Consider the following 12,435-nt stretch of genomic DNA (forward strand, 5'->3'; position numbering starts at 1 on the left):
TCTTACAGCTCAGCAATACGCATCGTACCGACTATAATTAGAATAGGATCCTGCAATAATGTCGTCGTAATACTTAATCGAATGACACAAATATACAATTGTCAACTGAAATAATTAATATTTATAAGTTCTATGGAATTATCGAATCGAATGCAAATAGAACTTTTTATTATTATAATTATCAGATATTAAGATTTTAACAAATACCTATTTAAAAATGCTCATAAAATATTTAAAAAAAGTGTATAGGTACTTTTTGAATTAAAATGTTATTACGACTGGATCAATTTTACTTAATAAAAATAATGAAATTTCAAAAATTCTAAAAAATAAGCTACTTACATGAATTAAATAAATAATTTTACAAACAAAACTTTTCTAAAAACTAGATTTGCAAATTGGCAATTTTGAATTTAAAAAAAAAACATTTCTATCGGATTCAAAACTTTTCATTTTCAGTATTAAAATAAAAATTTTAAATGTTATACTATACATGTAACGCAAGTCTGTAAATGACAAAAAAAAATTTAATATTGTTTAGACTAAAAGTTATTTCATTTGACAGGTCTTCCTCTTATAACACCCTGTGTACCTAGTACTACCTACTTATTTTAATAAGCTACTTAAGATATAGGGATTACGATTACCTATTTATTCTTACCTAACCTAAACGATAAATTTACAAGAATGTAGTGTAAAAATTATTTGTGAGTAAGCAATTTTAGTTAGATAGATTTTAGTTGGTATAACATGGGCTCAATATGAAGTATAAATTAAAATAAAATTCCGATTTCTTATAAACAAAATGTAAATGTAATTACACAGTAGTTGTTACAAATACAGTAGTCAAAAACATAAACTATGTACATTATCATTTATCTTAACGTAAACATACTTTATTCTACCACAGCTCACCTGCACATGTACATTTAAATGTGCTTATTTTAGTTGGAATATTATTTATCGTTGGATTTAGTCTTTATAATAATGTAAATATTGTAAGCTGGTTAGTTTGGTTAACTTTGATAGAACTCTAATGAAGAATTTAATTTATTAATAATATTATGACATACTTATATTTTTATTCCTTTTTTCAAACGCAGTTTCATTTCAATTTTCAAACTTATGAAATTGTTTGACGTATTTTAATGGTATTAGGTTACAGTGTTACGTAGGTCTTATAACCTTTCTAAACCAACATATAAATAAAATATAAATATTATATATTATATATATATATATATTTGAGTTCAAAACCAGTTTGAAAATGATTTATGTATCTATATTTTATAATATTCTAGAGAACAGTTTTCTGTTAAATAAAAAACAGTTAGCAGCGGGCTATTACCTATTATAATATATAGAAACAACAGTACTTATAATACTATTATACATTATACAATAGCATTTCAAATCATATTGTTATCTTATTTAATCCACAATAACCAAACATAACAAAAACGTATCGGATGATATAAATTCGAGATTTGTTGCAGTTTTAACGACACGAACGAACAATATTTGTATTGATAAAAAATGATGACTGTATCAAAGGCCCCAATAACCAAATATTTTTATGGTGACTAAGTCCCCCAAGCTGTGGCACTTTATTTGCGCCAATGGACTGTATTTTGAAATTCATAAAACTCTAGTATATATTGCAGTGGTATAATTGGGGGGGGGGGGGGATCAATTGATGTTTATAAATGTAAAAAATTAATAATTATATATTAATTATTTTAGAATATTAAAATATAAAGGGTCTTATAAAAATATTTTATCTCAGATTTTTTATTTTAGATTCTGAGAGGAGCAATGGTTTTTATAATGATGCGTATTCTTTTAATATTTTTTTTTTTATGTTTGAACTTTGAAGATGCTTTTTTCCTACCACAAAAATGCTAGAATATTCAACTTTGAGCGAGGTTTCTTGTAGCGAATTGGATCTAGTTTGTACTTTGAGGTGTCGAAAGTACAAATATCACAGTACTTTAAAAGGTAACTTGATTATAATTGTGAAAAAACGAGAATATCTACGGCATTTATGCAAAACCAATTTTCGACATGATGTATTTATTTTTTTTTTGTAGGCCCACCTCATCCACATACGAACAATCGAAAAATTGAATTTTACATAAATATTTATATTAACATTTTTTAGACATGATAATATTTTTAAAATATATTGGTTGTTTTTTGGATATTTATAGACGTTTGAAATTTTCAGCTTTTATTAGTTTTTATTTGAAGGAGCATAAACATTTAATAAGAGGTTTTTTATTCAGTTCTTCCTTATAAGTTGTTCTAATGCATTAGGCAATATGGTTACAAAATAATCAGATCAGTCAGAGTATCAGACTTTCTGTTTATTAGCGTTTGAATTTCATATTAACAATTATTGTTATTAAACTCGTCAAAATCTGTAAAACTTATAAGCCATTTGTACTTAGTTTGAAAATGCATTAACATTTTAAATCTACATAGGTATAGCCGTATAGGTAAAGGTATAGGAAGGTATAAGATTTAAACATTTAATACAAGTTTTCCATAACATAATTTTAAAAAAAGTTTAACGTAAAATCCATTAATTTTTTTTACGAGAGCTTGAATTTCTAATTTTAACGTACCTAATTCTTCAAATCGCGAATTATTTTGTAGACTTGTATAATATAAGAATCGTTTTTTCAATGACGATAGTACCTATCACACTCGACACTAATTACTATACAGAAGAGCGAATTTTAGGTCAATGTTAAAGTAGGTATACAAGGGCAAAGGGGGATTTTTATTACAATTATTTATCCCTACACTACCCCCCCACGAATAAAAATCATAAAACATACTCCACTGCAGCAGCTGCTGATGTATATCATAACAAAATATTAGTCATATCGGTTAGGTTAGGTATATATAGTAATTTACGCACCCGCGGAAGATTACGATGGTAAATAATAATATAATATCATTATTATTCAATAATACATTGTTGTACCTACATGCAATTATGCAAAACGAAAAATCATAACGGTCGTGGCGGCGGTGAGCAAATGCCAAATTGAAACGTCGCGCGAAATTTCGCTGCAGCAGCAGGCGTCCGACGTGGTGGGATCGGTGAGGAGGGAGGAGTGGTCGGTGACGACGCCACGACGGCGGATATATCGATGGCCACCGTCGCGTTTTCCCACCCGTACGCGCGCGTACCGCTCGACTACGGCCTGCAGCAGCCTTGTGACGGGCGGGCCAGCGACGGCTGACGACGCGAGCGTGGCGCATACGATAACACCGTCACGCGGTCGACGCTCGTGTGCCCGTCGCGCGTATTTTCGACGTCGTCGTACGCGTCACGCGCGCAGTCTGCGCCGCGTCGTCACTGCCACCGCCGCCGTCCGTTTTTTTTTTTTTTTTTGATACTTTATTTTTCTTTCGCTTTCGTGCGATCACGACGTGTGGTGAAGGCGCGCGCCCGCTTGGCGTTTATACGCGTGTTTGTTTACGTGCGCGCGCTTGTGTGTGCAGTGGTATCATTGCGTTATTACAAGTGGTACCTATATCATACTAAATAGTACAATATAATATTATGTATAATTTATATATATATATATAATACACGGGGTGCAGGGGTTTTTATTAAATCCATAATTGCATATTATATTGTAGAATAATATATAGGTACAGCAAAGTGAATATAGGGCAGCCGCAGTTGTGGTTTTCCCTGCTGTACGGTGACGTCACGGGGCTACTGTGCAAGGTCGCGAAATTGACTGTGGTAATCCACTATACTGTTAATCATTGACTAATAATTACTAAAGCAATTATTGGCGAACCGCGCGAAACCTAATCAAACACTTTTAAACTTGGTGACTAAACCGTTTTGTGAAAGAAAACACAGACACAGTATACTACACTCCACCACACTATAATATACCTACTATAAGTGCCTGTACTATATAATACTCTACTATAGGTACAGACTGTTGTAGACACTGTATAACAAACTACTCAGTTCCGGTGGGACGTTTTTTGCACCCACGAACCACCCACATCCCATTATTACTTGTTATGTTTCGTGTCCGACGAGAGAGTAATTTTGTCCACATATTATTATTGTTTAATTTATTATCATTATTTTGTATAATAAAATAGTGGATCATAGTATCTTATACCTTATACCTATTTTAAATAATAAAAGTAACCATCAAAAAGTTAACCACGTCAACAGTAACGTTTACATTATATAAACACTATGTCTATGCGTTCTGAGAACACCTGTGTGAATGAATACGTGTCGTGTAAGAGGGGATAAATCTACTTTGTGAAAGTACCACGCAATTATACAATATTGGATTGATTTCAGTTGAATTCGTTAAACATTTCTATATTAAAATTTAGAACAACGGAAACATTTTTAATGTTTTTTTGTTAATGGACAAAATAATATGTATGATAATATGATCAAAGAATAAAAACTAAAATACTATACAGTGACTGTTTTAAAACACTTAGGTATTATATCGGAAAGTATTGATCAATTCAGGTAAAAATGTATTTGAATTTATTTAATATATAAACAAGATGACAATAATATTGATGGAAAATATTAATATATAATTTGTATTTTATATGCATATCATGCGATGAATATCACCGCACTTTTTATTTAGAAAAATGTAAGAAGTATATATTCCCTTCGCGTCTCTAATCCCCAAGATTTGCACATTCTATCTGGAATATTAATAATGTTATTTGACTTAGGAATACTTTGATCCATTCTATATAAAATACATATGCGTAAGAACGGTTGTGAAATATCGTCCTCCTTTTCATATTTTTAATCGGTGTTTAAAAAATCTGGAATGACTTCTAAAATTGAAATTTGATTTCTGAGTTTTAATTTCATAATTGTTCTTAAACTTCCAAAACACTTCCATACTTTAAAGGCATATACATTATACATATTAATTTAATATTGATTTGTTTCCTCGTTGTATATTGATTTGCATATTATTCTTGTTTTATTAACCATAAGAAATTGACTTATGAATAAGGTCAGTTAGGTATACGTGTTGTACGAGTATGAAAAATGACAACCAGACGTCCTGTATTTTTATTACCGGTTTTTATAGAGGTCAATGGCCGTCCTTGGTCATTTCTTCTCCATTTCCAAAAATTAAAGTACACACAAGATGTTGACGGTTTGTTTAAAGACTAAAGTGCGCAAATGAGTGGCATTACTGAGTTAATAGGTATACAGTAATACCTATACATAATAATATTGTTTTGAATTTCGTTGTAAACATTAAACATAACAACATATAATATATAATATTGTGTATAACTATGGGCCTTCGATGAGAAGAAAAGTCATATTAGACCATCTATATAACATCTATAACACTTTGTAATATGAATTAGTTCAGTACACGAAGCGACAAGCGTGAAAGTATGTATATATCTATACGTAATATTCGCAACCTATATGTAGGTACTCGTATAATGACACGGAAGTAAAAATGCGACAGTTAGACAGTTTACAGCAACTATTATAGAAGAAAACTAATATAAACTATATACTTTATATAGTATTATCATAGTATCATACTAAATAATACAACTAATTGTTAGGTACTTCAGCGAGGAGTGAGCCGTGCATCCACAAATCAACCGCATAAAATCAATAAATAATTAAGTTTGTTTAAATATAGTGTATCACATATACATATAATTGACAACAAAATTAGGAATACATCAAAATTCAAAATGTATTACTTGATGCTCCTATGATATTTGCGATATCAATAACCTGTATAGCTAATATACAAGTCCATCTAATGTTAAGAAAACGTTACACCGACATTTGTTGTCTCCGTCTTACAAGTGCGTAACATATAGCAGATTGTACACTCGGCAGAACACGTCTAGCTCCGTTAGTTTAAAAATTACAGTGAATTTACGTTTTATAAAATTTAAAGGTAAGATTATTATCTAAGCAATCTCTTGAGATTTTTATCATATTTTAATTTCAAAACAAGTTATGAGTGTTTAAAGATGTACAAACAATTTACAATTTTTAAAACACTCATAACTCGCTTTAAAATTAAAATAAACAATAAAAAGCTCATGAGATTTCCTAGAATCTAGAATCTATATGATAATTTCACCTTTAAATTTTATAAGAGGTCAATTCACTCTAATTTTTAAAATAACGAAGCTACACGTGTTCTGCTGAGTGAACACAATTTGCTATGTTACACACTTGTAAGACGGGAGACAACAAATGTCGATGTAACGTCCTCTTAATGTATTAGGTATATAATATAGGTAATATTTGAAAAAAAGAAAAATTAAATGAATTATTTATGAAATTAAAAAGAAAGCATTATTAAATGCCCAGATAAAATAAGACAAATATAATCACAATACTACATGTATCCATTTTTATTTTAAAGAAAATTACTAAAGTGCCGCATTTTTAACTCTATTCAAATTGTAAGTAGAAATTAAAACAAAAATATTGTAAGCTCTTAGAATTTTAAAAACTAAATTTTCATTCCACTAATATAAATGTATAACTGTATGCGACTTATTATTTATATTTAAAGAATATATTTTTCATCTAAAACTGAAAAAATAAATGTTCAACTCAAAGCGAAAATTACTGACAAAAGTTTTTCCTTGCTTTTAAATATTATATAGGTATATATTATCATTCATCTTTACAAAGAGAAAAACAAGCATGTTAAAATATGTAGATATTTATATAATATTTTTATCAAATTAAATGTCAATAAATAAATGTTAAATATATATTTAGTGTAAGTGTGTAACTACAAGTAAATACCTTTTAAAATATAGTGCATTACTGAATAAGTGCTTAACAGCTTAATGCTTAGATAATAGATTATGATATTTATATATTCATAATTATAATATGAAACAGTTAAGTGTTAAAAAAAATGAAAAGGAATGAATCTAATAACTTATTCATCATAGGTACCTATTAAAATCCATTAAAAATAATGGAAGATAGGAAAATGGTGGAAATATGTTCCTACATTTACAGCAAAGACGGATTTAAATGTACCTAAAATGAATTAATCACTAAAATAAAAAGCTGACTTTGAAAATGTATTCAAATGATATGTATAAATTATTTAATATCCCAGTCATTAAACATTGTAAAATATTCTTATCTGATAATTCTAATCTAATATTTCTTATATAAATAAAATTCCGCCAAAACAGTACATTTCTGCTAAAAAATAAAAGATAATTTAGACATACATGTATTTAGTATAATACATTATAAATCAGTTGTTTGAAATCTTACTTATCCATTAAAATGTATAACAGCATATAAATAGATTCATATTGTTTCATACTTCAGAACTTTATTTAAGTCAACATTAATAGACAATAGTCACCTCCGTATATATGATTAAATTACTGCAGGTGTTTTCATTCTATATTATGTAGGTACGAGTATGCATGTTAAACGGGTTGTTAAAACGGTACCTATGTAAATTATGGGTTACAAAACTGCAAAATGTCCAAACTACAATCGTTTCTAAAATGTTGAGAATTTTTAAAGATTTATAATAATTACAAAATGGCATGGAGTGTGGACCCTAGAATATAAATATTAAATGCAATTTATTGTGATCGAAAAATAATTCTAGTCAGAAACTCAGAACTGAATGTAATTGAAAAAATTACATTTTTTCACAGTTATTTTTTTAAAATTTTCTCAAAAATTATAGAGTAATTAAAAATAATACTCATATTTAGTAGACAAGATTTTAATTTTAGATTTCAATGATGTGTCAAATGTATAGATCTTTTTTATAACCGCAAAGTATTTTTTCAAATTAAAAAACATCACACTTGCTATTTAGCCATACGGCTATAGAATTACCTGTATTCTATTGTTATACAGTTGTGTGCTACACATGGAATATAAAATGTTTATAACAATTAATATTTAAAAATAATAGAAATACAATAAAAAGCAATTAATTATTATTTTTTTTTTTTCGGTAGCTTATTTGGATATCGACTACGATTCCAAAGATTATACCTGTCTGAAGTAGGTATCGCGCATTATCTAATCTTTTTGCTGTCTTTTTTATATTCATATTTATATTAGAATTTCTACGAATCTGCACTTATATTTTATAATTTAACTTACCATTCATAATATTATGTCCCGTTTGTTGGTTTATTGATTAAATATAAAAAAAAAAACATTATTTTGTTACAAAAAGAAGCTATGGATGACTTATACCAAGTTACCCCTTTTCTAATCATGATAATATGACTTGAATAAAACATTTTTATTATATCATAGGTGGCATAATATTTTCGTTAGTTAATATGCATACACAACAGCTTAACTACAATAATATACGGAAGTTGGGGTTATTTAAAATATACTGTTCAACAATCAACATAGTTTGAATTGTTGAATGTATTGTTATTTGTTATTAATTATTATTGAGTTCAAACTATAGAAACATATATATATACAATAAATTTATTATTTATATATGTATATTGTATTACATTTACCTAGTGCAGTCTGCAAGCAAATAGCTCAATAACACTTTATGACGTATCTCGTTGGCAACGAGTCATTGCAATTTTTGATTGGTTGGAGGGTGAATATTTCGGGTGACATACTGGAGTTTATACTGGAGAGCGTGTTATCATACTAAGCAATCTCTGTATTTGAAGTTTACTCCACTCCACTCTTCTCCCTAAACTTAAATATCTGTATAGTTTATTGTACCTAACGGTTTGTTTGATTATACATATTTAAGATTTTAGGAGTTCAATACGTCCATTTTATAATTTTAAATTAAAATTAAAATAATAATATAACTTTATACAATCAACTTTAAACTTAAAGTAGTAATCCATAGTATGAAGTTCTAATACGTTTGTATTTGTATTCGAAACATAATAGTAGTTAATATTTTCTTTATTCTCTTTTGATATTTTACAAACCATACGACTCTGTATTTGTTGTAATAAAAAAGGTATTTTTAGCCATAGTATGGCAAATAATATATAAATAATATTTACAAAGATAGGTTATTAATTTGGATCTATTTTCACTTTAAAAGTACAATAATTGTTAAAAGATTACAAGTTTTTGTTATAAATAACATATTATATTATTCTAGACCAACCTAACCGTAAGGTCGAGTGGAATGGTCATATCAAGGCCCACTTGTTCTTACAATAAAATTAATTTATTTAAAAAAAACTGGATGTGCGTTGTGTGTATAAAGCTGTAAGGTTGAACCCCCGTTTGCATTACCTTTACCATATCGTTACTTGTATATTATTGTTACGCGATTTATTCGTTCATGCAAATCAGTCGGGTTTCTGCACAGGTATATTCCTACGTTGCCATATCTCAAACAAAGTAATAATAATATGTTAGATACCTACACAGTTTGTTTATAATTTTAATGGGAAAATTAAATTTTTGAATTGTTTGATTTTATTAATATTACCAATAATATGACCGTGGTTTGGTAATTTGCCATCACTTAAGCTTCATACAATATTTACTGTTTGTTATTGGGGTTTTAAAAAAGTATACAGGTACCTACATTTTTACCGATTGTTGTTTGGTGTGCTTAAATTTTAAATGTATTGTTATCTAGTAAATTGTTTAAGAGCAATATCGATTGTTTATCAATTATTATCTAGAAAAATTAATTTCTGCAAAACTATATCACAAATATATATATATTCGTAAATAACCATGAAATTTAATAATGATGAGTTGAACTCTATAGTATTTTCGTAATTGATTTTCAAGAATAACAATGCAAAGTCTTCCTATTTCATTTTTTTTAAATTATTCTTTATCTATAGAAATGTTCTCTATGCGCAAGTAAAAATTAAATAACCACCTAAATGGTATTTTAACTGAACATCATTCAGTATAGTGTTTTTAAATTTTATATGATATTGTTTTTTCGTTAAATATTTAATTTATAGATACTAAGATTTGAATATTGACGTTAAATTAAATTACATTATGTTATTTTAATTTCATCTGAAATTTACTATTTTAGATACGAAGATTACACATTTGAAAATAACAATATAAGGTTTATTTTATACATAAAAATATTCAATACATGTCAGAAATCCTTTGATCATTAATTATTTTTTCGATTAACTCAAAATTTAAAAAAATCTTAAATCCTATTTATATGTGCCTCAATCAGAATTTTCATTATAATTGTTAATAATTATATAAATACCAGTATACCACTTTCCTGATCTGTGTCACTGTGAAAGGAATAAAGTGATACGAGTGGCTCATTTTCTGGTCTTCATATTCAGATTTTTAATTATGTTGTTATACATTATATTATATGTTATATGTTTAGATTACCAACGAATGAAACCAATAGATAACCTTTTTAAACTAATATTTTTAATTTTTATTAAATCTTGAACTATTCTGTATTCATTAGTCTTTAAAAATTACAACATATAATAATAGTATAAAATAATTTGACTTATTCAGCTGTTCAAATTTAATTCTATAAACTAAGATGATTTTATATATTTTAATATAATTTATCAGACCTAATTGTCAATAAATGTACTAATTATTATCTAGAACCGATGAAGTAAATTGCGCTTTTATTGCTTCCGGTTTCCCATCATGCACATATTTTGTGTCCTATTGGTACAATGCCAGGACAATATAACTGCGAGAAGACTGAAAAGGATAGAACTATAGAAGAATAAAATGTATATGCAATGCAATAAAACATCCCACTGGGAGGAAAATGTGAGAATTGCCTATGAAACTATAGTTTTACAATAGTAATTTAAATTTGTACTACAATCAATATAATTTAACTTATTTTTTGTTAGATTTTAATTTTAATGTTTAATAGAATTATCGTAATTATATTAAATATGTATGTAACATAATATTAGAATCATTTGGTAGGTAATAAGTAATAACGAATCTGACCTATACTGACGAGACATATTAAATATTATGATTTAATAATTATAATTACTAAAGTACCTATAATGCTTATCATCAGTTTTATTAAAATAAAGGTTTTTCTTGATAGCAAGTGGGGTTTATCTTATATTTTCAATTTACATGTACAAAACAGGATTATCGACGTAACAACAGTTTTCGACAAAATTGTTTTTGTATTGTTCTTTGCCGTAATTAAAAAAAGAATAACTGTAGAGATTAGACATTTTCACCAAGTATTTATATTATAATTTTCTATACTTACTAGTAATTTTCATTTATTTTTGTAGCTTCCAGCTAGTGCCAGTGAAAAACTAACAAAAGATTGTAATAAATAACGTTAAAATTATGTTCCTCATTACTGTCCTTAACAAAATAAATTTGTATTTTATTAGTTCCTATTGTACTGAGATGTGCGAACGAAACTATAGTTTCCAAATTATAGAAATTATGATATTATTATAATTATTTATGTTTATGATGATTGTTCGTACACATTTAATAGGGCAATGATTTGAAAACGGGTTCACTTCTAGATCATTTTTTAAAGGCCACATATTTTATCATTTTATTTACTTGCAACGTGCAAACACCATATCATTCCTTTTCCGTACTCCTACTATATTTCGGATATTGTTACGTCGTTTGTTGTGTACATCTTGTATCAATGGTTGAATACATGTGATATTATTTTATTCTGAAATATGATTAGTGAACTTCCTAGAAAAGGTTCTGAAATATTGTAGAACGAAATATGGAACTAATAGTTTTGTATCGTTAAGAGGACGGTACATTTGTTGTCAGCTCCGTCTTACAACTGCGTAACAGAGAAAATTTACGCTCACCAGGTCACGTTTAGCCCTGTTGCTTAAAAAATCAAAGTAAATCGATCTATTATGAAACTTGATGTTAAGAATATTATCTGTGTATGTATGTGGGCTTTTTACAATAGTTCAATTTTTTAGCAAGTTATGCGTGTATAATGTAGCATAAATTAAAAATTTTCATAACTCACTTAAAAACTAAGTTATCGTAAAAAATCCACATTCAAATATAGGTAATGCTCTTACCTAAAAATGTGATAATAAGTCGATTCACTCTAATATCAAAACTAAAACAGGCAACAGCACACTATTGAACTGGTGAACGAAAATTTTCCATCATCATATAAGTTTGTGGGTACAACGTCCACTATTAGGATTAAAAAGATACCTCTGTACAACGTTGAACGTGGATTCAATGGACAATATTATGCTAATATTGCTCTAATACCTAGAAACCTAGTAGTTAACCTGATTATTTTTAATAATTGTTATCATAATAAATACATTTGAGATATCCTATAAGTAGTGGATAAGATACATATATTGAGACTAGACGAATAACTATTGACTATAAATTGAGGTACTATC

At 27.8% G+C, this 12,435-nt stretch overlaps 1 protein-coding gene across 1 annotated transcript in view; it reads left to right on the forward strand.

Moving 5' to 3' along the window:
- The first annotated feature begins 3,430 nt into the window (after positions 1-3,430).
- LOC100167841 (AF4/FMR2 family member 1) overlaps positions 3,431-12,435 on the forward strand; it is a 161,684-nt gene continuing 152,679 nt past the window's right edge. Inside the window, exon 1 of the mRNA XM_029489700.1 lies at positions 3,431-3,766. The gene's annotated coding sequence lies outside the window, so the exon portion shown is untranslated. The remainder of the gene's footprint in view (positions 3,767-12,435) is intronic.

Source organism: Acyrthosiphon pisum, chromosome A2, assembly GCF_005508785.2.
Source record: "Acyrthosiphon pisum isolate AL4f chromosome A2, pea_aphid_22Mar2018_4r6ur, whole genome shotgun sequence".
Taxonomy (NCBI): domain Eukaryota; kingdom Metazoa; phylum Arthropoda; class Insecta; order Hemiptera; family Aphididae; genus Acyrthosiphon; species Acyrthosiphon pisum.